General features: G+C 39.5%; 1 protein-coding gene across 1 annotated transcript in view; it reads right to left on the bottom strand.

The window, feature by feature from the left end:
* Positions 1 to 23016, bottom strand: part of LOC108875774 (zeta-sarcoglycan-like) — a 303691-nt gene that overhangs the window by 214207 nt on the left and 66468 nt on the right.

Below are 23016 nucleotides of genomic sequence, written 5' to 3'. Positions count from 1 at the left end.
ATACTTGCAGATCAAACAAGAGGAAGCGTCGCTGGCAGTGACCATTTTGTTTGTCTAATAGATCACAAAGTTTCTATGTTTCTGCTGCTATGTCGTAGAATTTCAATACATTTCACCTCTCAGAATTTTCCATCCTTCCGTATGGTTGATATGTTCCCAGGGGAATGAGCTCTATCATATACAAAGAAGAAAAAGGAGAAAAGAGTGGAGAGGATCTGTGAGGCAGAAGAATCAAGAAAAAAAGGAGCATTCAAATCACAAACATCAGCTCTTCATTACAGCACCCACTTACGACTCTCACTTAATTTCTGCATAAATGAGTATGTGTGGGTGACAGTCGTTTATTACAACCTGGCCACCTTACCTGTAACCAGACAGAGGAAATTTAAACAGAGAAGGATGAGGTATTATTAACTTGACAATGATAATCAGACCTTGCCAGGTTTGCACGCTCCTCTTTCTCACACGCACACATACAGCAGTTATCCCCAACTCACATCTTATATGTCTGTTTTTCCACTTAAGAACATACTGTACATACTCTCTGTCTTCCTCTCCCACTCTCTCTGGCTCTCCCCCGATCAACCTGTAAGTCTAGTTACCCACTCATGTGCCTATTTATATCTATACAAATAAAACGGATCTCCTACCGGCTGTATACACAAATACATTTCAATCCAAGTTCTAAACACTAGCATGTCAGTGAGAATGCAGCAAAGCATAACATAGAAACCCTGATCCACAATGTCTTGGTAAAGCCTCTGCAATGTTTAGAGCAGTGTTGGCAAACCCATACATATGCATGTCCTGATTACTACTTCTGCTTTAGGTAAACATGCATCCCCCTAGTCAGAGCAAGACACACCCTGCAGATGCAGATACAGTCTCATAGGATTTGATATACACACAGATACAATAGATACAACAGACACTTGCATGTAAAAAAAAAAAAAAAAAAAAATTTAAACAGTAGACAAAAACATAGGATTGCATGGATATGTATTTCAAAATGTTATGAAAATCCTGGTCCTCTAAAGAAAAGTTTCCAAAATTCTGCATGACTCAACTCTGCTATCATTGTGATTAATCACAGTGATAAATTTTTGTCCTCTGAAGCCTAAATTCTGTCCTCCATGAATGAATGACTGAACAGATTAATAAACAAATCAATAATTAATGGCTACTGGTACAGGAAATATGTCTTGTAGACTTTTCATTTCACAAGAGTAAAAAGTGTACTTGACAAGTCAACTGAGAAAAGTGTAGCGGGCATGAACTGTCATCAAATTCAAGCTATAACATCCAGCTGACAGGAGTACCTTGCTTGCTTGCGTCCTCTAGCCTCTGACCTAGAAATCAATCAAGGTCCAAATCACTGAGGGTGTTCACATCTGTAGGTCTAACAGAAGACACGCAGCAAGGACAAAGGAGGGAGAAAACTTTGGAGCAAGGACATACAGGTGTGTCCTGTGTAAACATCCTACTCTGGGAGTATATTTGTCCTAGCTGGAAAGTCATTTTCTTAGTGTTTGGATAGGGCAAATAATGAATAGAGGGGACAGAAGACATAGGAAAAAATACAATAAATACATGCAAAACACTGCAATATTATGATATATGATCAAATAATCTATCTGTGTTTTAAGTGGTATGTTCCTATTTATACAGCTAATCCATGTATTGTAACTGTATATGTGCACATGGTGGATTTAAAACAAAATCTAGGATAGTTACAAACTGATTGTTATTCAACTAGTTCTATGGCACTTTAGATCTATTGCACCGTTTGTAAAAATGTTTTTGAGGGACATTATGCGTTTTTGTCATCTAATTTTTACAATATTCAGTGCCTTATTGGGCACCACATTACTCTAAGACAAGCGACAGTTGCGCATCAAGAGTATGACTGAAACTGACTGCATAATATTTTCTCTTGGCAAAAACACTGTGCTTCTGTTCCTTCATCCTTGCATCCCTCCCCCTTGTCTGCAGGTGAGGGAAGCAAAGAAGTGGTTGTGGGGATGCTGACTTTACTGCTTATGCTTCATGCTCAACTACACACACACACACAAACAGGGCTGTCTTTTTAATTTTAAAGTTTCACACAGCCACACACATATAAACAAACACATAATCTTGGACACACACAACTGCACCTAACTGCCCAAATGCACAAACAAATAAACCCACCTTCTGTTTCCCATACACACACAGACCCTACTCTCCATTCATATGCAGACAGAAACCTTCTCCATCATCCCCCACTGTTATTTTCAAGTAAGTTTACAGGGCTCATAAACAGGTTTTATATAGTCAATATGGCTGACTGTGTCTGGTACACTGTGTCCTCTACACAGAACTCCAGATTGTCAATATAACAGTAAAAATCTCTGTTAACATCCTCTCCTCATACCACTCTTAATCAAGTTTAACTGCCAAGTAAACTTTAGGTGCTGATGTCCAAGGTGCTTCATATCCATTTTGGCAGTGCTGGGAAACAAGTTAACAAATGTGGCTGATAACTTTTGTAAGAATCTATGTTTAGTTTTAGGCATATATATTATGTGTACAAGGAAACTCAAGTTATGGGAATGCTTTTGCAAGATGGAGATGCAGAGAATAAGGAACCTTACATGTATTATAGTTTCTCAATATATATAAAAAACATACTAGAATGAGACATTTATTTTGAAGTGACAACTCTGCAGAAAGAACATAAATAGGGTGCTCAAACTTTGTCTTTTGATCTTAACCTAGGCAAAATGAACTTGTCATACATTGAAGCTAAAAATCTTCTTTGACTGTGAAGATATTTTATAATATTTTTTGCAAATTCTTACATATTATTTCAGTTAGTGTTGGGTCTCAGACAACCACACACACATACTGCAACTTGACAAAACACCAGCAAACTAACAAAACAGAAACAAATTGATTTAACATCACACATTTTGCAAGTATCAATGCATGATGTTTCCACTATTTAGACAACTGAAAATAAATAAGGAATAATGGACTATATCATGTTACAGCTACACAAGCAATACGATTTAGTAGAGTCAATTCATTGTTGGTTTTGAGCTTTTCAAAAGATTTGTTAGTACAATCACTTAATCTCTCTCTGTCTCTCTCTCACCTGACCTTAAACTACAACCCTGAGTAGGAACTTTTAACTTATAATTGCCTTAGCTGCCCTGTCCAGACACCGATTCAGACCAAGACCCATATAAACACATAGAGAGACAATGACACACACAGCTTCCCATGCTGGTCTTTGAGTAGTCCCTAAGGGAATCCACTGTTAGTAGATAATTGGTTTCTAACCTTCACAATAATACCATTCCTCCCTGTCATCCCTTTCTCACTGGCAGCCTGACTGTGTTAGCCCCTCTTGGTCTCACTCTTTATACTTGGCTGTCACTGCATTTTGTAGTAATCGTATGTGTTGTGTTTTAATCAATGTGCAAATAGAGCTTAAAACATTGTTTCCTTTCAGTCAATTCGCTCAGTAAGCACATGAAGTATGGGATATCATACCCCCGCATGGCCTGACTGAACACACCTCTATTCCTTCAAAGCAGATGACCTGTGACAGTGTATCTGAGGCCCCGCCGATACATAAAACATCTGTCAGCATGGTCATCTCTCAGTTCTTATGCTCTTCACATCACTGAGAACACCTCCTTTGTGTTCGGCTAGTTAGCTGCTGCTAGTTGGCCCCGTTTCTTCAGGCTACTGCCAGCTCGAAGTTAGCTTGACTGCCCCTGTTGGTGTTAGCCACAGCTGGCCTACTGGTGAGTGTGGCTGCCAAGGGAGCGCTAATTTCGAGTTTTTCTGGTACACATAGGGTTTGTGTTTTGATATGAATGCCAAGCCTAAGGCAAAGAAGAAGTCTTCTGTTTGCTCCTGTCCTCAGGGGTGCGGCTGCTCTCTGCACAACAAAGACCAGCACGAAGCATGTCCCATCCGGCTGGGCATTGTCCACGCTAGGAGAGCGTTGACCGAGCCCCCAGCATGGGAGAGCGGTTACCAGCTCCAGCGCTCTGCCACGGACAGTATTTGGATTTGGGTGGAGCCACCCATGGAACTATCCCTGGCTGCTTATCTTGTGCCCGTCTCATAACAATGCCATGAAGTTCGGGCTCACAGTCAGTGAATGCACATCCACCCAGTCACACTCCGTGCCACACAGCTTGGAGTAAGGGCCCACCTCTGGGCCATCAGAAGGATCCAGCATCTAAGAGGAAGAAAACACACTCCTCCTAGCTCTGAGCCTGTCGAGAGGACCTCCAGCAGCACAGAGACACTGCTCCCCCTCGTCTATTGCTGCCAAAGAGAAGGCCACCAAGTTCTGTTCAGGGGCCTAGTCCCAAACGGCACTGCATTCCCCAAGCACAATCCTCCTGTACACACACGTGGACTTTTGTTGTCTCACATTGTAGCCCCCCGGTTTGGGTGCTTTAAATGTTTCTTAGGTGACCATTCTGAATATTGTAAATGTTCACAGAGAGAGAGAGAACCATTGCTATGGGCTACTGGTAGTACCTGCAGTTTCACATCAGACTACCTCGTTTCATCTTAGTGATGAACACAGGTGTACGGGACAAGGCAGCAGCTATAGTAGTGAAGGAGGAAATAAACACACTGCTGAACAAGTGAGCAATATGAGTGGTTCCCACTTTGGAGACAAACAAAGGTTGGTACAGCTGTTATTTCAAGAACCTAAGAACATACAAGTTCAAAATGCTAACACTCAGACAGTTACTGACCATGGTTGGCCTGGGGGATTGGTTTGCAACAGTTGATCTCACGGACGCTTATTTTCATGTAGCGATACACCCTGACCACAGAAATTTTCTGAGGTTTGCATTCGAGGGCACAGCCTACAAATACCTGGTACTTCCATTCAGCCTGTCATTCACCCCCTGCGCCTTCACCAAATGTGTTGACGTGGTGTTACCCCCCCTTCGGGAGAAGGGAGTCTGCGTTCTGGCCTATCTAGACGATTGGGCTCTGGTAGCAAGCTCCAGGGAGCAGGCAGCAGAGCAGCTAACGCTAGTTCTATTTCATATTCAAGCACTGGGGTTTTCAGTGAATTTTCAGAGTTCACTAATCCCAAGCCAATACTTTTCTTTCTTTCCAAATACGTCTGTCAGAGCACAGGGTGTCCACATTTCATCGCTGTCTCGCTCAATTTCAGTTGAGACGCAGACTGCGTTTCCAGACGATTCTACAGCTACTTGGCATGATGGCTTCTATGATCCCTGTAGTACTACTTGGGCTGTTGCAGATGTGAGCCTTTCAATGCTGAACTTGAGCTCACGGACTGTGCACATCGCGTCACCTGCAGAGGAGGTTTATCACAATCTCTTTTTCCGTGGCGGGAGCCCAGTTTGTTATGTTAGAGCACCCTCACAGGGAAGGGCGTCATTTCGCAAAATTGTGTCCACAGATGCCTCCCTGAAGTGGTTCCGGGGGGGGGGGGGGTCTCTGTGCGAGGCAGTGAGAGGGTCTGGACAGTGGCATAGCACCAACAGACAGGGAGATACCCGCTCGCTTCCCCTGCTGAAACTGGCTTGCTCTCTATTGCTGTGGTGCTCCTCTATCAAGTGGGAGGGGAAGTGATTCATCCGTGCCCGGAACTGTGGCGGATGTGTGCCTACCTGTTGAGAGGTCCAACTTGATTGTCAAGGGTCTGCCTCCAAATGTTGTGGCAACGTTCCAGAGTGCAAGAGGATCGTCCACTAGAGGTCTTTATGCCTATAATGCTCTGTTGTTGACATTTTGATGTTTCTTCAGGAGCTCCTGGATAAGAGTCTCCTTTTCCACAATTAAGGTCTATTTGGCAGCTATCTCTGCATTGGCTTTGACAGGGTGACACCGGGTGATCACCTCACAATCATGCGTTTTTTAAAGGGGGGATTCATCAGCTGAGGACTATAGGTAAGTCAAGTGTTCCGTCTTGGGATTTGACGCTGGTGCTCGAGGCTCCATGTGACCCCCATTTGAGCCGACTGAATCTGTAGATATGAAATTTCTTTCATACAAGACTGCACTTATCACTTTGTCCTCTGCAAAATGGGTGGGTGACCTTCATGCTTTGACTGTGCATCCCTTGTGCACTCAGTTCACTGCAGATGGCTCTAAGGTTACATTACACCCAAATGCAGCATATCTGCCCAAGGTTATCCCTGCTGCTTATAGCTCTATGGCTTTTGAGCTCTTAAGCTTTTGTCCACCTCCTTTGCATTCAAGGAGTAGAGGAGGTTGCATTCCTTGTGTCCTGTGCGTGCACTCCACACCTACATGGACCACACTCAGAATGTGCGTCTAAGTGAGCAGATGATAGGCTGTTTTGCCAACCCAGCCAAGGGCAAAGCCCTGTCTAAACAGCAGCTTTCTTATTGGATTGTAGAGGCTACCAACAGCAGGGGTCTGCCATTGCCTCAAGGTGTGAGGGAACACTCAACCAGAGGCATGTCAACATCATGAGCACTGTTCAGAGGGGTATCTGTAAGTGATATCTGCGCTGTTAGTTAGTTGGTCATCGCCACACACTTTTGTTCTGTTTTACTGTTTGGATGTGACTGCTGCTTCAGTTGCTCATGATATCTTCTCTGCTGGGTCTCTGATGCACTAAGGTGCTGTAGGTTTTACCCCAGTTCGGTAGCTGCTCTGCAGTGCATGTATACATGTCCCATACTTCATGTGTTGTACTGAGTGAATCGACTGAAAGGGAACGTAATGTTAACTACTTTTCCCTGAAGGAGAGGACGAGGTACAACACCTGGTTGCCCCGCTGCACAACTGGGCTCGGTAAAGAGCGGCTGTTGAACTGAGAGATGACCGTGCTGACAGGTGTTTTCTGTGCAGGCGGGGCCTCACACTGTCACAGGTCATCTGCCTTGAAGACGTGAATAGAGGTGTGTTCAGTCAGGCCACACAGGGGCATGATATCCCATACTTCATGTATTGTTCCACTCTTTCAGGGAACAGTAATTATAACATTACGTTTTAGCACAGTTTGCTGCCACATAAGCCTACCAGTTATTTAGTTTTATTACTTTATTTAACAGTATTTATCTGCTTTGTCATTAGTGCTCATTTAAAATTCATGCTAATAAAGGAAATTGACTTGAGGAAAAGAGAGTTAGAGGTTTGACAGTCCATCTGTTCTGCCCCTGTAGCCCTGGCCCAGTTTCTGCACTGTCTTAACGGGATGGAGGCCAGAAAGAGAGAAGAGCTACACTTCATATACAGTTCCTTTTAGCAAGTTGACTGGGAAGTGACTTCAAACACACACATATACACAAACACATATCACAGACACAAACCCAAAAAATTAATCATGTTCAAGTAACACAACTGAGATGTCAGCACAAACCCATGTTAACATTTATGTATGCTGAGCAGACACAAATATCCAAGCGCATACATACACAGGCACACACACATTCACGCGTGCGCAAAACATACACACACTAGTTACTCAGTGGTACCATCAATTTCTCAGTCACTCACTAGAGCAGGCAAAAATGTCTGGCTCGCAACTCTAAACATGGCATCTAGTTTCCAGCATCCCATATGGGTCAGTTACCATGACAACCACAGCAAGCCTGTCCAAGCAGCCTAATATTTACTCAGCAGATACATGTTTGCTGTCTGCCTCAGAGGTAGGTAATGATTCTGGCACACCTGGTGTTTTCTATATAACAGATGCAATATATAATACATGAGGTAAATACAGGCCTTCACAGATTGCGGGTGATGTGGCTGGTTTCACTCATTTTAAATCTCAAATTTTTTTCTTTTTCCATCATTTCTTACTCTGACAGTACAGTACATAAAGGTAAGCAAAGCATAACCATCAATTATCCCTGTGGAGCCAGTTTCTATGCAACATTTTCATAATGGACATATGTGCATAAAGCTAATCTATAATTATGATTGTGTAGCTGTGTTGTACAGCAACTCTCTATTATTTGCCTCATTTTAGATCAGTAGATGCTATTTGAACGTCTGTGTGTTGCCTTTAAAAGACCTGATTCTCAGATAATTTATGTAAGTCAGTTAAATACCTCTGACTTCATCTGCTGAAGGAACTTGAGTCAAAAAGACCATAAATGGGTTTGCATTTAACTTCATCCCTTATTACACTGGATGTCAAAACTCTGTGGCATGTGGCATAGATGATAACTGACTAATGACAACTTGTGTCTTTGTAGCTGTGTAGCTGTTTCTATTGGTTACATTGTATGTACCCAAATAGCTGTTGATGAGATCTATAAAGACTGCAACATCAATAATGGGATAACAAATTGAAGAGATACTCTGATAGTCTGGTTGTAACCAAGCCAGTAATCCTAATATTTGTTACTAATCCCTGATCACACAGGGAAACTGTATGCACAAAACTAAAGAAAAAACTAAAGTAGTACAAAGTTAAAACATGAGGCTGGCTGTTTAAAATCTGTATAATCTGCTTGTGTTTATTTACCCATTTGACTCTTTGTAGCAATTTTGCCACATTCCCAGTTCTCAGCTATTAACTTGCTCTACACAATAGGCTATATTGTGCTTGATGTATGCAAAAACTGACTGGTCAGCATAGGCTGCTTGTATTTTCTGCTATACATTTCCAATGCTAAAGACTGTGAAGACTGATGAGAGAAGACAATGTGAGGACAGCTGAAAAAAGGACCAGTTAACCTCTCCCTCTCAGTAACAATGATATAGAGGAAATAAGGAAAGTCATTTCCACTGCTAACCCCTGCTCACGTCTTTCTATGGGCCTATTGTCACTCATCACAAAGTAAATGACAGAATCTCAACACAGTTACCATGGGGAATATAATCTAAGCGTGATCTGGCCAATTACACATGATACATCTATCAAGTGTTGTGATAGAGCTGTCACTAGAATAATATGACACTGAACTATAAATCAGTACCTGTAGGTATCTTTTGTAGATTCCTCTTGAGTCTTCCAGCTCTAAATCAATGCCAAGTCCCACAACAACAAGATCTGACTTGTAAAATACCGGATCTACCCTAGTTCATTTACAATAAGAGCACTAAATGGTATGAGGGGAAAACAATAAAGTTCTTGTCATGTCAGTGCACAATTAGTAAGTCACCATCTGTTTTTAGCTGATGAAACAAAGGAAATAGAGACCTACGGAAAACCAGGTAGGGGATTAGAGAAACAGGAGGAGGTAGGACCAACAGAGAGTGGTAGGACAAAGGAGACGAGTGAACACATTCCAAGAAGGTGTGGAGATAAAACTGCCTCCTTTTACGAGCACTAGATGGTACTATAAAATCTTACCTTGTACTAAACACACACACACAGACAAACACACAAACTGGTCCATGAAACCTTACAGTTCTTTCACTCCATGTTCAAACCATTTTTAATGTCTAGACTGTTTGCTATGGGAGACTGCAGGGGAAAGCCCCTCTGCCCCAGTCAAAGCCCATCACCCCCCGACCAATCATATCCCAAGTGTGTGTTACCCTTTGAAGCTGTAACATAAAGCAATTGATCTGAAGCAACAGACAGGGTCGCTCTCTAACATTAGTCCGTGTTGCCAGCACACTCTCTCATTAGGGACAGTTCACTATGTTGGGCATTGTTTGTTTAGCCAACTGATGCACACATACTGTACACAGACATTCATACACATAGTATATTAGTATATTGTACTAGCCAAACACAGGAATAGGAGCATAGATTCAGACTATAATACACAAGCAAGAGCAAACAGAAAACTAATTAATTCATAGATTTACTGATGGCAAAGGTTAGGTTAGATTAGGTTAGGTTATAAAAGGTTAGAGCATAAAAACCACTTGGTTAGGTGTAGGGCAACATCATGGTTTGTGTTAAGGTTAAGGGACCTCTGTCATCTTGGTTACAGTATTAACCCCACAGTTACGCTTATGGACCAGTCATGGTTATGCTTTAAAAAAACCTAAATAAAAATGTTGACTCCTAGGTGAAAATGGGAAATGCACAAGGGTCTCCCATGTTAAAGTCAGATGTTTTGCTGACCAGTCCATCTATCCACTCCAACCTCCTCTCTATGTGAACTAGAGGGATCTGTCACTTCTCACTCTTCATCCAATTGTTGTTCCTGCTCTCTTTTTTTCTGCTATCACAAACATTGAACTTGTGGTCTTTAATTAAATACTGTTTTCATAACTGCTTCAGGTAGAAGCCGTCTCCCGTCTTCATTTTTTATTGAATTGAAAAGGTGTTAAACTTACTGCATAGCTGCACACCTACATGCACTGTGCAGGCAGTAAACAGTATGTGATTAAATCTGGATCTTCAAGTCCAAATCTGCTAAATGTGCAGGAAAAGAATAGAGACAGAGGAAATTACACATTAAGAGACATTTTGTTCAATTACATAGACTGAAAGAGATGCACTGAACACAGATCCTGTTGTATACAAACTGAATACTGAACACTCCAGGCAACTGTGGTTGCAATGATTGTAAGCCAACATAAGACTGAAATTGACATAGAGATAAAAACAATGTGCAGAGACACGAGAAAAGACACACAGACATGAGATAAAGGATCACTGTGAAATTGCTATAGTTATGGTTGACTGTATTAGATTACTATAGTAACCATCTCCACCAAAGTCCTATTGTCATGGGAACCACAAGAAAGAAAACAGTGTTGATGCAACACAGGGATCTGTCTCGTTCAGAGGGCAGCAACCGACTTTTAACTGTGTGCATCTATTGGAACACTGTGTGTTTAAATTAAAGCTGACATACTCATTATAGCTGAAAGCACATAGGTGGATTTGTCTGTTTTTACAGCTACAGTAGTGTGATGTGTGTGTATACTCACAGATAGAAATTCTGTGATAATTGGTATTTGCTTGGATTCTAGGCAGGTGACTGGAAAGAGACTGCTGCTGTGTGGACAAAACAAAGGGGAAGAGAAAGGAAGATAGAGGTTAGAGTTGACAGATGTAGAGAGAGTGATTGAGTGAGAGAGGGAGAGAGAGACTAAGGAAGAAGATAAAGTCATTAAGAAGCACCTATGCCAAGAAGCTCGGGGTCAATAGGTCAACACTTAACTGCAAGTGTCAAGTATTAGGCCATTGCCACTGCACTTCATGGGTAATTGTTCTCTCTCTCTCTCACTCTCTCTCTCTGTGTGTGTGTGTGTGTGTGGCTATGCTTTGTGAGGAACAGTTTGAGTTTTAGACCTTGAAAGTGAAGATATTTTGGCTGGTTCTCACCTTCTGACACACAAAGATCTACTTGAAGATTACGACTTGGTATTCAGGTTCAGGTAGAATTAAGTTAGGGTTTAAGTTAAGGTGAGGGTTGGGATTAGGCATTTAGTTGTGATGGTTGATGTTAGAGTAAGGGGCCTGGGAATGCATTATGCCAATGAGGGTCTTCCACAAAAATAGATGTACAAACAAATGAGTGTGAAATGTGCAATTTAGCTGCCGTTGCCACCTGTCCCACTTCCATAAATTTTAAAGAACTATTGAGGATATTTAGTTAGCAGACATCCGGCACTGGGCAAAGATAAAAACCTACTTAAACACCTTGATGTTAGATGGAAAGTGCAAGAGAAAGAGATGGAGAAGATAATTTCATAATGTAGAGGAAGATGCAAAGCAAAAGAGGAACAGCATGAGGCAGGCTGTTAAACAGCCACTGACTTAAAAAATAAACGGACAGTGAAGAAAGGTAGAAACAGGAGGGAGAGAGATACACAGAGTAAAAAGGAGTTAGGTGCAATGTGAAGAGAAACAGGAAGTAAGTTGAGAGAAACCAGGGATGGACATCGGGAAAGACGGAGCAAGAGAAAAAAAACAACATTTGAATGCTTTTAGAGCCCACATCCAGTCCATCGTATGACAACTATTGATTTTCCATTGACTCTAATGGATATTATGGACCCTATATATTCATCTACAGCCATTAAACCATTAGCTACTGGGCCATACACACACACACACACACACACACACACACACCAGCACTCAAACTTAACTCACGAGGAATGGAATAACTTGAGCCTTTTTTTTTTTTGGTTTTCTATTGTTTTGTAAAAATGTGGAGAGTTTATGTTTGTTCAACTGCCTGTGCACAAACAGGGGGGGTCAGAATAGTTACAGTAAACACACTATCATGCAAGAGCCATGTACACACTTAAGGATGGCAAACACTCAGACACTCAAACACAGATATGCTGACACACCACATATGCTTTCCTCTTTCCCTATCACACATAGACACAAACACTTCATTCTGTTCTTGTCAGTGTAATAGAAACATGGAAAAGACAACAGGATAATAGATTATTATTCTCCTCTAATCTCCATGATTCAGCATTACACACTTTGTGTATGTGTGTGTATTGGTCTTGGCTGTGTGTGTGTGTGTCCGTGTCATTTACATTTTACTAGTTTTTGTGTCTTTCTGAGCACACAAGCCTGTTTAATGATTTTTCACCTTGACAGATTATGAAACTTTAAACAGAGGTAAATAAACAATCAACAGCATTTTTAGGTGAGGAATGAGCATCCTTTAAACAATGGATGTTTGTCACCATGAGAAGTTGGAAATAACTGAAGATACTGCAACAAGTGATTATTGTCATGTGATAAAAAGAGGTAACAAATGGGTAAATTCACTATACACTATTTAAAACTATACAACTAACTAACTATATAAAAACTATATCATACATAGTTTTAGCTTTATGATGCTAGTCTTATATTAGAAAAACTCAGTTACATACAGTTGATGTTCTTTTGCTAAGAGGCTGAACCTTTCATGTATAGCCTTTACATGAGACATTATGAGCAAACACTTTTATTTTCATTGCACTAAAACAATTTGGCTTAAGGTGAGTTGTCATCAATCAGTGCAACTTTATTCCAAAAAAAGCAAGAGCTTCTTTAGCTAAGGGACTATTGAAATCTTAATGAATTAATACAGTTTTAGTTGAGGAAATAATAGGTGCAGCTTTGGTCAAGGGAACAATCCTAACAAATTAGTCTCATTTTATCGTGAGGAAACCTTAGCCAGGGGACTATTGCAGTCCTAATGAGTTGTACTATTTTATCTTGAGAAGACCCATGACTGATATGACCAAGGGACTTCTGAACTCCTCACAAATTAGCACTATTCTGAGAAAACCCAGGTTTACTTTAGTCAAGGGACTATAGACTTCCTGACGAATTAGTCTCACTTTACTGCAACAAAACCCACACCACCTTTAGCTTAGGGACTACTGCACAAGGTCAAAAGAAGTTGCTAATATTCAAAAGTGAGTAGCAACTTGTTCTGGTGGAGTATGATATGTATGAGTCAGCATGCCAGAGTTGGCGTTCGAATGAGTCACAATGGATAATACTTTTATTAATAGAGCTAGTGTAGGAGGCGGCTGGTCACATACATATGCACACACTTGCATATACAGCAGTGTAATCACAATTCAAAAATATCTGATTGTCATATCATGCTCAGTGTTGCTGGTAATTTTGGATATTTTACATAATTGGGTACTTCTGTGAATGCTCCCACTGCATACAGCACAGCGCTCAGGTAACACTGCAGTAGCTATGATAACCTTTTTAAACACTGCACAGTGCAGAGGAACATGTGCAATGAAATTGAATTACTAATGTCTTTCCAACAAGTACTCAACATTGCTAGAAATCTGCAGTGAAGTATGCAACAAAAACAGTACATGTCGCTTTTGTGTTTTGCTCAAGGACACACTGACTTTTAACTAGGACATACCGTACTTCACACTAATGTGCTATCTTCAGGGTTGATCTCTCTAGCAATGATGAATAGAGTAGAAGGGAAAGGTTGGTCATGGCATTAGCCTGGAGAGGACACAGAGAGGACATACAATACATACCTTGTGAGAACTATTAGTTTTACCCCTTGTAGGTCTACGAACAAGTCACAGGGGCAGGGTATGGTTCCAAATTATTTTATAACAGTGGCAAAATTAAACCTAATATACAATATCTTACTTTGAGAGTGACACGTTTTTTACTAATTTTTTTTCTTTTAATAAAAGGGAGATGGCAATTTAGCCTAAAACTTTCATAAAGTTGTCAGACTCACAAATCAAAGCAGCAAAGACCGAGATAATCTGGCTTTTAATTTTTAGCATAGGTGATGCTCAAAAGACGCTGGATCCTACAAGATCAATTGACACATGCATCAATTGGATAGTGTCCTTCATTAGACTCTCCCTGCCTAGGAACTCCACAAATAGAGTTTGTAATATAGACTGTTAAAATGTCTCAATCCCAATGACATGATTGCATAGGCTGCATTACTCCGTCTGATAAAAAAGCTAAACATTGTGTATCAAGTTGTTGGAGAGCCCCATCTGATCCATTAGATGCTTGCTTTTGGTATTTGACAGATTTTAATAGTAGTACTGCTTTTGGCATATTTCGATTGGTGCAACAAAAAATAGTGAGGTTCAACACCCAGTGCTGATATGGCTTTTGCTCATTTCATGCTTATGAGAGTTCCCTTAAAGACACACAAACAAATAGACATACACACAATACACATTAGATTTCAATCTGTGCCTTTCCTTTAGCAAATTAACAAATGTAGGACACACTTGGTAGCACATCAGTTTTGCCTGTCTATCTATTACTTGGGTATATTATCTATTATTCAGACACCTCTCAGTTTCATTCCTCCTCTCTTGCTCTCTAGCTACAACCTTTCTCATTTCTCTCTCACATTTGATATCTCTTCATCTTTTTTCTGCCATACTCTCTCTCCCTCTCTCACTCTCTCTCATGTGCTCTCCATTATCAGCTGTAAAGTAGATAAGCATCGGTTTTCTGCAGCAGGGAGGGAAGGGAGAATAATACACAACATGTTCATGAGAGGTGGAGGGTACCAGCTGAAGTCAAGGTCGAACTGTGTGTGGCAGTATGTGTGTGTGATTTACAGCCCCATCTCCCCCGTCTTTATCTATATCCTTATCCAAACCTTGGCACCGTTTCCTCAGAGAGTAGACACAATATAAAGTGTTCACACACTCTCACAAACACACACACTTGTCTGAGGCAGTGGTAGATCATGAGCTGGTGAATACAGGATGATGCAGAGCAGCTCGACTGACATGAATCACGGTCACCCTTTTCTTAGCTATTCCCTCTCATTTGTCTTTCTTTTTCCACTCGTCTTCCTTATCCTTCCTCCTCCTCTTCTTCTGTCCCCTCTATTCCTCTCATTCCCACTCCTCCACCAACTTCCTTCCTGCTCATTTTATTTTGTTATTTACCTTTATTCATTTTCCTCTGTTGATTAATCCCTCCCCCTTTATGGTTCATCTTCTTATTCCTTGTCACTGAAGAATAACTTCCTTTAATTTATCTAAAAATTTCCAAGGCAGGTAATGGTGTATACGTTATGTGTTTTTTATTGTGTACTGATTGAAACATAACTTGCTCACCTTGCCCATACTACATGCCACTTTTTTTTCTCTCCTGGTTTACCACAATATCTTTTTATCTTTCTACAAAATGCATTTAAAGTAACAAACAAGTAGCCAACAAGCCCCAAATATAGATGATATACCCTTGAAACACAAATAACTGTAATTGTTAAGCCATATATTAACAACAAATGTGGGCCATTCAAATAAACAGCAGTATAGATTTACAACTTCTAAAAATTCTGCTTTCATACAAAATTATGATTTACACACATGCATACAAACACTAGCTTCTGTAACATTTACATCTTTCTTGCATCAACTCTTCAACAGTGCTTTACATAAGAGATGATGTTAACATCAACCACAGATTTATCAAACAAAACCATAAATATGTGATGTGGTTTTACTAAATGGCTGTATTGTATATAGGTCGGTGTACTTCATACAGTTAATCCGTAAAAATATCTGCAGCTGCAGCATAAATCCTATTCTATTTCAGCACAGAATTATACAGTACACTTGTTGGTGACTTGTTCTAATAAATCATGGCACAACATAACTTCCCATTCAAATCCATCAGTCTGAAACCCGTACCACACGTGAATTAGCTAACTGGCACCAGTACTTAAATCATACACTAGCCACGGGCATTAGCTAGTAATTAGCACAGTTTATACAGCCCCGCGACGCTGTTGCACTGCTCATTTACCAGGCAACACGGTAAAACTTTAAGACAAAACAACAACGTGAGTGGTCTTACCTTGAACCAGTAGGTACATTGGCTTCCTCTGTGCAAAAGCATCCATCCAAATATTATTTCTTAAGGGTTACGTATCCCAGCGTGCCGTCCGAAGAGGCACTTTTTAAGGCAGCTGGTGGCACAGGTGTGTTGATTTTCCTTGCTAGGTGCGGCTAGTTAGCAAGGGCCGCTAAGGAAAAACAACAAAAAAAAAAAAAAAAAAAAAAAAAAAAAAAAACAAATGCAAGCTACAGAGTTGCAGAATAACTTTACTCCTACTGCCTATAATATTTTCATCTTGGTATTTGTCCTGTTCCGTTCTCATAATTAATGTCCACCAACTGTGGTTAGGTTAGCCCGTCATATGAAATCCGTCCAGCAGCCAGGGTCTGTGCTAATTACTCCAGGCGAGTGCACCTGTGTCAACCAGTGGTGCAAAAGTAAAAGCATGGGGATCCAGAGCTCATAATAAAGGAGGCTACATAATGCCAACAACAACAACAATAATCTACTACTACTACTAATAATAATAATAATAATAATAATAATAATAATAATCTCATCTTAGTATTAACCGTTTATTAGGAAGAATCTTAAGTGTACTGTGATACTGCAGGCTAAGTATTCTGTAAGATTAATTTTATGCACTGTCCATGCAAAGTGAAATTAAAACACTTATGTGCAGCATAAGGCTCCACTCAACCAGGGACATATGAGTGGTGACTCTCCATTCATAATCTAATTGAATTCTTCATATACTCCTTCATATACACCTCTTTCCACCTTTTGTCCTTTTCTCCTTTGATTACGTTCTTCCCACCCTTCCTCCCAAATCTCTTGTTGAATTTTCCTGACTTCTTTCTTCTTTAGTGTCATTATCAATTAACCTAACCAAATAAAGCTTAAATATTATCCTTAGGTAATTAAAAACACTATAAACGTCCATGATACAGAATATTATGATCATTTTGAACTTACAGTAGCACTTTACCATGTATGTACTGTATTTTTAGCATCTGTTTTTCTGTTTACGTATGAAGTTCCCTGTGAGAATATCCAAATTTCAGTCAAGCCAAAGGGAGCATGGAAATTTCTGACAAGCATTGTCAAAGATAAACAAAACCATGTTACAACATGACTAACAATAATATAAAACTCTTGCTTTGCACTTACCAACTTTCCAAGCAACATTTTTTTTTTTTAACATTTTTTAATGATAACTACATCCTCACCATTGTTTGATTTTCTGTTATTAATAATACTATTTTATAACATGATCAGGAGTGTTCAGATTAAATTACTGAAAAAGATGAATGATAATGAATACTATATGATTGTGACTGCTACTATTTTAAATTGCAATCATTGTCTGGATTTCCAACCAACCAATCATAATAAACTTACATGGTTATATGTAAGTGTGTTTGAAGAAAAAGATGAAATATAAATGCAGCCGCCTGAACCTGTCTCTCGATTGCTTGACATTTATTCAAACCATGGAAATTTCAATAAATGTCAGTCATAAAGAGTAAATCCCTTCAAGTCTTACATCTTACAGGTACTTTACTAGACAAATATACTGCACTTACGATAGCAAGACTTCAAATTCTTAATATTAAGATAAATGTATCTATAAATGTCACTCGACTGTAGTGTTTCCCCATTTGCGCTTCTGGCTCTGCTCATTACTAGGCTTCTCAGTGAAAGTTTTTATATGGTAAAGGTTTTTATAGAAAAATCAGTGTACCAACATGACAATAGGTGAAAACAAGTAAGACACTATTTATCTCTCTGTTTTGCAGGCATCCATTGTTGAGTTGATGACCCAAATCTAAGTCCCCATGGTTCAGAGGCATTGTATTGCCTTTGTAAGTGTGTGTATATCTGCTTTAAAACTAAAAAAAAAAAAAAAAAAAAATAATGCTTTTCACCAAGGGAGAAAAAAATGTAATGAGTGTGCACCTGCGTTTTGTGTACATTTGTGTGTGACTGCCACTGTTTGTGCTCATATGTGTGAATGTGTGTACCTTACAAACCTCTCCACAAACCAGCGTGTGTGCAGGCATCCATGCCTGGCTGTTTTTATCCACGCTGTGTGTGGAAACCACACCACATGTTTCCTTGCTTTCTTATGCAAACATGTGACTTTGACCACGCAGACACACACACACACACACAGAGAGAGAGAGAGAGAGAGAGAGAGAGAGAGACACAGTATCAGGGAGCTACTTATTCAGTGATAAAAGGCGAGCCAGAGGGAACCCAGTAATTGAACTCCAGTGAGCGAAGCTTGGAAGCACCGTGCCGTATCCAGGGTAATAAGAAAAAAGTTATTATTCACCTCAAAGACACACACACATACATATACAAACTCACAGCACAGCGCATATATTGGAATGCACACAAAACGATACACTTAGGCAAGAACAACAACTTACCACTCGCACAACAAAACTCACAGGCCTGCAATCTGTAGGTTTAGACTTTCCTGCTGAGCAAAGTTTGAAGGATGATGAAGATCAGAGTATGGAGCTGTTGCATAAGCAAATAAACTTTGAAATTATTGACTTTCACACTCTCTACCTCCTGCTGTTCCACTGAATAAATCAGAGCTCTCTCTCTCTCTCTCTCTCTCTCTCTCTCTCTCTCTCTCTCTCTCTCACTCTCACTCTCCCTCTCTTTGGATGTATTCAGCACGTTCGCAGGAAGGAATCCACAATGTGTTCGGCTATCAGTTGGACTGCAGTGCTGCAGTGCACACACACACACACAAGGCAAAACAAAGTACAAGTACCCATTCACACTCAGAATGCATACATGTGCAGTAATACTTAAGAATATTCATTATCCACTCAATCACCAGTTATGTAAGAGTTTGCCCTTCATTCTTTTCATGTTGTAACTATTATGCAGTATCTTATACAGTATACCTGTACATATTTCATTATATACTATATACTAACCTGTACATATTGTGTACATATAGACTCTCTGCATAGTTATTCCCAACACTCTTCTATGCAATGCAAATGAAGCACCTTGTCTTATCAATATGTGGCAATACATGGCATCTGCTAGACTTGTACTAACCTTTTACACAGTAATAACCAAGATAGTGCATTTATGTATGGTTCTATTTCTTATTTTAAGTTCAGGTTTTTTGTCATGTTAGTTATTTGTTTTCATTATTCTGTCTAATTTTTTGGCTCTGTGTTTTCTTATGTTGTTTTTGTCTTGTTTTTCTAAACATATATACACATACAGACTTACATAAAGACACAGCTATGTAGACCAGACCAGCACCTCCACTCCAGTATATGATATATGAAGATATCTGAGTGAAAAACTTAATTATTGTTCTAAAAGCAATTGATTTTTGTTTATACTGTTGAAGCATTTACCCATTAAAGATCTAAAAGGTCAGCAGGCTACCATTAATCCTGGTGCAAATATTTGAACTAATGGATGAGCAGATTTCAAATAACCCAACAAATTCAAATTTACCAGTTGAAAATATTTTATTTTTTCATTGTTATTTTTTGTTGTTTCTTCTAGACTCTGAGCTCATAGTGTTTGAGTTGTAACAGTTTCATACTGTACACAGTGTTTGGTGGATTTTTTTTATTCCTCTTTTGCAGTTTTTTTCATAGTAAATGTTATTAGTTGTTAGTTAGTCTACTACTCTCTGATGGTGTGTATCCATCTTTTCTTATTCACCTACAGAAAAGCCCATTTCAGTTCTAGTCTTTATTATCTTGTCTTCATTTTACAGTGGATGTGGATAATATACCCTTGTAGCAAATTCACCAACACTTCAGAAATGTCAAGGCCGGAATGTGTAAAAAAAGAGAAAGATGAGTGAGAGCAGAGAAAGAAGGGCATAAGGGTAAGGGAGAGCCATTTCTAAGAGAGGAGTAATTTTCCTTTTTTTCTTTTTCTTTTTTTAATCTACAGCCTTCCAGCTCCTACCTGCATTCATTCTTCCTACCTGTCTTCCCTTGGGACCCAGTGCCAACTGAAGCCAAGTGCCCAACACACATACACACTCTCTCACAAAGTGACATGTTACATGCCAATTGGAGCAAAACATAATCTTCTTCCCAAGATGCAATCATCCACATTCCACTTTAATCTCAATCCACCCCACACACCAATACATAACAACCTCAGATGTGATTATCTCTAGACTTATTGACCCTCTGTTACTGAAACCCCATTGATCTATTCCTCAAGATTGCTCGCTTGTGTGTGTGTGTGTGTGTGTGTGTGTGTACATGTTTCTGCAAAATGATAAAAGGAAGACAGTTATCTGTCGCAGCTACCTGCTGTGTATGTTGACTCTCATCATGAAAGGCACCTCAAACCTTCACTGGTGAACTGCATGTGTGTGTGTGTGTATATGCTGTCTTCATGATTCAAAGTCAAATGCAAATAAGGTCAACATCTACAAGATCTCTCTCTCATCCCATTACATACCTGAACTTTCACACACACATCCATGAACATGTAAACAAACACACACATGTAATCATAGATACACAACACCTATTCACTTAGGTCAGGAAAGATACAGATGGCGTGATCATATATCAGTAGCACCTTAAGACTGTTTAATTAATTGTGGGTACTGGTATGTTCAAGTATATATATGTGTGTCAGAGAGCATGTCATTCAGAGAATGAATCCTTGATTGGGATGCAAAGGCTTTACGGGGTAACAGGTTCTCAGTCAATATGCAGTGGAGCACTTAATGTGGAGGATGCTGGAAGTGCAACATCAATTGCTGCTTAAATGTCAGGAAAAGCAGCGTCAAACAATAATTACTGAGGAAACAAGAAAATGGTGTTGTCAAGCTAGGTTTAAAGGCAGAAGCAGCATCGGTGTGAATGTACTGATGTAGAATATATTCAAACAGTCATCTTCCAATTACATACAATACTTTCTCCAATCAACCTCAGTTTCTCACCAAGACAACAATATGGTTACAGCTGTCTGACAGTTTGCAGGTGCCTCCTGTCACAACAAGGATATTCACAGATACTGGATTGGAATTAAACTTTATATTATGCTCAGTGTAGAACAAGTTATCAAATACTAATCATTGTATTAATGTAGCATTTTCTGTATTTAAAATATCTGAAAATACAAAATAATACAAAATTGGAGTTAACATAATGCATATTCCTCCTCTTTTGGGGCTAGTTGCCTACCTCATCTAATGCCCTGTGTGTCGACTGATGGCATAGATGTGAAACTGATATCAGCTGCCACATATTGATCCTGACAACAAACAAGCCGAGTTCCAGTGTGTAATGTAACATATAACAAAATTATGTGTTATTGCCCAACACCAATAAGGCTTTGTTAAAATAGAACCGGTGAGGTTGTATATTGACATATCACATTGTGTGACTTAAGCCATGAGAATAAAATTGCTAAGTGACTAACAAAAGAAATGTAAAGAGTACATAAAATAATAATAATAATAATAATAATAATAATAATAAATAAAAAATGTTCATAAGTAACTTCCACTGACTCTGGCATTTAAAAAATGAAAAGAAAAATACATTAGTGTATGTCACCAAATTTATGAATAGCTTATTAGTAGGGCCATTCAAATAGACTCTTTTCACAGTGCCATCAGCAAAACGGATTCTCTTTTGTATCATGAAGCAATGCACCTTTGTGCTGCAGAACAATTCAGTAGATTTGCAAGTGATTCTGAGAAAAACTGCACAATGTAAATTTCAGAGTGGTGCGGGTTTCCCAATGCTGCTGTAATGGTCTTAGTTATTTATAGTAATTGTATTAGTGCCCCTAAATTAATGAGGCGATGACTCATTTTTGGTGATATTGTACATGGAACATCTCCAATGATAATTACTTCCATAAGGGAATTCTTCTGCTTTGCTTCATAAAAGGTCAGAGGTCATGGTCAGCTACTGACCAGAACTCTGGAAAGTGTTCAGAGTCTTGCTGAAGGACGCCACAGAGAAGCTGATGCCTGCTAACAAAGGACCTTAAACATGAATCCTCTAAAGACAATCTCTCTAATCACTGGGCCACCCAGCCGCTTGTAACAGCAACGGGGACAAATCAAATCCCATTTAACACTAAAGATCTAATTTAATTATATTCAGATTTAATTAAATGTGCTTAAAATCATATTTTCTTCAATTTCAGCCTTATCCATCAACCCTTTGTGTTTGCTGACCCTCTTGGGTGATCCCACAGGGTTTTTTTTCTTTCTTCTTCTTCTCTTTTATTCTGTGACATTTCAGAGCAATTAAAAAATTGGCTTACCTTAGAATTTTACAACTTTCCAAATCATCACTGCTGTGAGCTCATCAAAAAGGTTGAGTGCTGCTGTGAATAGTGTGAGCATGAATACTGAGGTCTAAGCAATTAAGACTAGATTGAAATTACTGCAAATCATGAAAGGAGAATGAATATGTTTGAATAGACTGGGATGGGGTCTTGGACTGACTCACTATTGACTGTGAATTGAAGGATGAATTTATGGATGTGGAATTCTCTCAATCAGTGACGCCACCAGGGACAGGCCACACGTGATACAGTGTCTATAGCCACATCAATAGAAGAATTAGATTAAATGACATTGCATGTTGACAGCACAAAATAATAGAAGCATTAAGAGGGTCAGGCAATTAAAAGGGAAACCAACGGTTAGCTATTTGGAGAAAATGTGTAAAAATATGAGGACATCAACAAGGATTTGGAAGTATTTGTATTGGAGACTGTTGGAACTGACCTCTTAACAAACCTTCAACTTCCACATA

This window comes from Lates calcarifer, linkage group LG5, assembly GCF_001640805.2.
Source record: "Lates calcarifer isolate ASB-BC8 linkage group LG5, TLL_Latcal_v3, whole genome shotgun sequence".
NCBI classification, from domain to species: domain Eukaryota; kingdom Metazoa; phylum Chordata; class Actinopteri; family Centropomidae; genus Lates; species Lates calcarifer.
Note: the sequence above shows the minus strand (reverse complement) of the source record. Positions and strands in the feature narration are given on the sequence as shown.